Source organism: Mastomys coucha, unplaced genomic scaffold (genome assembly GCF_008632895.1).
Source record: "Mastomys coucha isolate ucsf_1 unplaced genomic scaffold, UCSF_Mcou_1 pScaffold6, whole genome shotgun sequence".
Taxonomy (NCBI): domain Eukaryota; kingdom Metazoa; phylum Chordata; class Mammalia; order Rodentia; family Muridae; genus Mastomys; species Mastomys coucha.
In genome coordinates this window covers 107,943,994-107,948,375 of record NW_022196912.1, presented here as the reverse complement: position 1 = coordinate 107,948,375, position 4,382 = coordinate 107,943,994, and the positions used below count along the sequence as shown (strand labels likewise).

At 34.3% G+C, this 4,382-nt stretch overlaps 1 non-coding gene across 1 annotated transcript; it reads right to left on the bottom strand.

The window, feature by feature from the left end:
• Positions 1 to 2,901: 2,901 nt before the first annotated feature.
• Positions 2,902 to 3,062, bottom strand: LOC116081383. The gene has a single exon (XR_004114869.1). It is a non-coding gene; the product is annotated as a U1 spliceosomal RNA (small nuclear RNA).
• Between the last annotated feature and the right edge of the window lie 1,320 nt (positions 3,063 to 4,382).

Sequence of the window (4,382 nt, the reverse complement as noted above, 5' to 3'; positions counted from 1 at the left end):
ATCAAAGACTAGATGTGCATGCACTATCAGCCGACTGAACTTGAAGAATGCTTCCTGTACTAATAAGTCCCTATCCATCTCTCTCAGGGACACATTCCAATCACTACATTACAGATGAGAAGACTGGACCACAGGTAAGCTTTTGTGTTAGTAATGCATTCTTTGTCAAAGAAATCACTTGTCCTTGAAAAGAAAAGATACACCATCGTCATGGTAGCAATCCATAATGCCAGGGTCCAGATTGCAGAGCTAGAATTTAAAGGTACTAAATTGTTAATAATAAATGTATTTTGAAATTGTTTGGTTTGGCTTTTTATAAAGTCTATGTAGCCTTCTACAACATTTTAGTGTCTGGCAATATCAGTATTTCATAGTATACTTACTCAGACATCATGGCTCCAGTTACACATGTAGCAAAGGATTGATTGCCTTATCTGGCATCAACAGGAGGGTAGGCCCTTGGTCCTGTGGAGGATTGATGACCCAGCATAGGGGAATGCTAGAAAGGTGAGGCAGAACTGGAGGGAGTACCCTCTGAGAGGCAAAGGGTAGGGGGATGGATGGGGGGTTTGCAGAGAGGAGACTGGGAAGGTGGATAACATTTGAAATGCAAATAAATAGTTTAACCAATTAATAATGGAAAAGAAGATAAAATACTGTCGATATAACAACGGTTGCATAATTTAAAATCATATCACACAGAAGAGAATTTCTTGTTCCTCAAAAATATAAGCAATGATTAAATGATGTTTTGACTTTGGCTGGTGATGAACAATCTTTTTTTTTGGCATAAATACTCAGTGTGTCTTGTACCTTCATTTTTGTTCCATCTTAATTAGCTGACAATTTGATTGTTCAAAGTAAAACATTACTGCATGCATGGCTTATTTTCCAATAAACTCTCTAGTGAATATCTCTTGCAGAAAAAAAAATAGTTATATTTGAATTACGTATATGATTATGTGAGATGACATTTCTGACAGTTCACAAGGATGAAACATTGGTCAAAGATTTTGTATAGCTTTCATATATCTTGAGACAATTTGTTTTCTTAAATCCCAGAAGAGTAATTTAGCTTTGATATTTATTAAAGAATCTATTCATGTAAAAGGAAAGAAAGAAAAGAAGTTTCATAAAGCTAATTGAATTTTTTAAATAGAAAAAAATAATTCTCTGAGTGTTTAGAAATAACTTTGTCACCTGAGCCTGAAAAGACTATTTCTTCCCATTCCTAATCAAGAGAAATACTGTTTTATGGGAGCATTCTCTCCTTAATGAGATCTCATGTAAAAATAAATGTTGAAAAAAATCAGAAAGTGATACCTTCTAAATGAGAAACATGCTGCTCCAAGAAGATTGTACTTCATGTAAAATGCAAAGACTCACCATGATTTTTGTTTGTTTGCTTCTTTCTGGTTTTGTTTTGAAAAACTTAAGGCTCATAGATAAAGGCAGTTACTTAATTCATTTCACACACTTATTTTTGCACACTTAGAATCTTATTCAATCTTGAGTAAAGTTCACTTTATGCAGCATTCCTTGGTTATAACATTTATAGTGGCATTTTCTCTCACTGCATTGTGGCCAATGTGTATTTTTAAATGGTTAAATTTTATTCATTTATCAATACAATTTTAATGTAGTATTCCCAAGCTCATTTCAAACCAACATGTTGCCATAATTCCTGCTGAATTATATGGCAAAAGTAGCCAAAGTATCTCTTAAGAGAACTTTTATAATTAAAGATGAGGAGAAAACAATGTATTAAAGGGATGTTGATACAAAGTAGATAAATGCACAAAATGTGTACACTCAAGATAATGAAGTAAATGATACCTAGGTTTATAGTTATTTACATCTTTATATATTTCTTCCATTGGTTTGGGATGTTATTGAATACGGGACTTGTAATTCCTGAACCACATGCATCTTCCTGCCTGCTCTTGAGAGGTTGCAATAAGTGTTTACTGGCATGTGTGCAATTGAATAGAAAACACAAATAGTAATGATTCTTTAGTCCTAAGACACTCAAACTAAATATTGTAAGCTTCCATAATTAGGTCTTGTGAAATTAAATTAGAATAAAGACATTTAACTGCACTGCCTATAATTCAAAGCTTTGCAGTGGGAAATATAAAAGCAAGCATGTAACAACTAAATGAATATTATCCATCAGATCTGACATTTATTAAGCAATACCAGCATGCTGGGCACTGCCGTAAACACAAACTCTTTTTAGTGAACTTAGATTTATCTTTGTTGGCTTTTTTTTCTCCCTGAAATAGATGGATGCAATTTCATGGCAGATGGTATACGCATACAGGACAGTGATGTTACTTTTCAGTTTTTATAGGCTATAGCTTAAATCAGCTCTTTTTACTGAGAATCCATCACCTTACCCAGATTCAACAGTCCAAATATATTCTACTCCCTATTATAAGCATGCAATAGGTTGACTTAGTTAAGAATAACACATGTGTGCCATAATGGTGTGCTTTACAATCAAGTCATGTGATTTTTGTCATGATATAATACAGTAGTTGGGTTTGCTTTTAAATTAAAAATTGTGTTGACCATAGTTCACTTCCAAGAGATTCTGCTAGATTTCAGTCAAAGAGACTGAAACCCAGGTGTTCTACACTACAGAAAATTTTTGGTAAAATTTTCTCTGGGAGCACGATATTCCTAAAAGATTATTATAAAAGGCAAATAATAATGTAAGTAATTTGATATTTCAATGCAATTTACTGATTTAAAGATATTTGATTTTAAATATGTCTTGTTAATTTTATGCTATGGATACTGCTTATAGGTCCACATTTAATACTAAACATTAATTGTAATGAATTTGCTGTTTTGGTAGCTGTTAACATTAAAGTTTATAATTATTGTTTTCACTTCTGGGGAGAGCATGGGCACAGTCCTTATTACCAGGAATTATGAAGTTGAGTTTCCTACTTTGGGGGAAATCTCAGGGTCAACACATCCAGAGTGAAATGGATAAACCTCTTCCAGTTAAAACTGCCTTTGGGATCATGTCATCTGTCCTATCATGTAACTATTAAGCTTCTAACTTTTAGCATACGTTCTACAATAAAATTTTCAATTTTATTTAATTCAGAATTTTAATTCTTTCAAGTAATTTGTATGTAAAATTAACTTTTGTAAAGCAAATAGATAGGAGGCTTATTTCAATTACCTGAAAAAGAAAAATTGTGTGAGGATTCTTGGTTTCTTTTGTCTTACAAAGAACAAGCTCATAAGCTGCTTATAGGGCATGACCTGTGGCAGAGCAAGGGGGCGCTGGGAAGAGTGCTATGCAGGTCTCTCTTATTCCCAGCCTCATTTTTTAAATATATATATTCAAGAGGGAAATCCTAAGTTTAATTACCCAGAAGCCTGATTGTATTTCTTTTTATATATCCATATGGCATATTATGATTGCCAGAAAAATCTAAAAGTCTTTATTCTAATTACTGTCAGAATCAAAGCCAGATCCTAGAGAAAGTGGCAAGGACAGATAGTAATATATTCTACCTACAGGGAAAGAGTCCAGTCTTGACTTCTCTTGTCTACTTTTAACATCTTTTCTCCATTATAGAGATGGGAATGTGATCAAAAGTGGTAACTGAGGTCATGGGACCACCAGAGCAGTGCAAAGATCCAAAGGCCAACCAAAAATAATTGCTCTGTGTGAAACACAACTGGCTTTGTTAACTGGCACTCAACAGCATGAATCTGAGTGTGGGGAATGGATAGTGACTCCTGGCAGCATGTCATTGTCTTAGATAAGATATGAGGATGCATAAACTTACCAAGAGGATTTGGCCCTGTATGATTACAAATTGTATTAGTAGTGTTTGTATAAGTCTTTTGAATCCAAGGTTCAGTTTACATAAAATGAGGATTAATGGACTCAGATAGATGCACTTCTTTTATTTCATATCTATCTATCTATCTATCTATCTATCTATCTATCTATCTATCTATCTATCATCTATCTATTTATCTATCCATATATCTATCATTCCTAGAAGGTACAAAATTCGCATTCTGTGAATGAATACATGCATTTTTTTCTTTATCTTCCAAGGACTGCACATAGAGGGGTCTGATTGTTCAAGCAGCATGTGTATGGTAGAGGATTGCAAAATCGATCATCAATAGGAGGAGAGGACCTCGGCCCTGTGAAGGTTCTGTGCCCCATTGTAGGGGAATGCCAGGGCCAGAAAGTGGGAGAGGGCGGGGTGGCAGGCATGGGGAGGGGGGAGGCAACAGGGGTTTGTTTTTGTTTGTTTTTTTGTTTTTTGGAGGGGAAACTGGGAATGGAGAAATTCGCATGTAAATAAAGAAAATATCTAAAATTAAAAAAAAAGAATGAA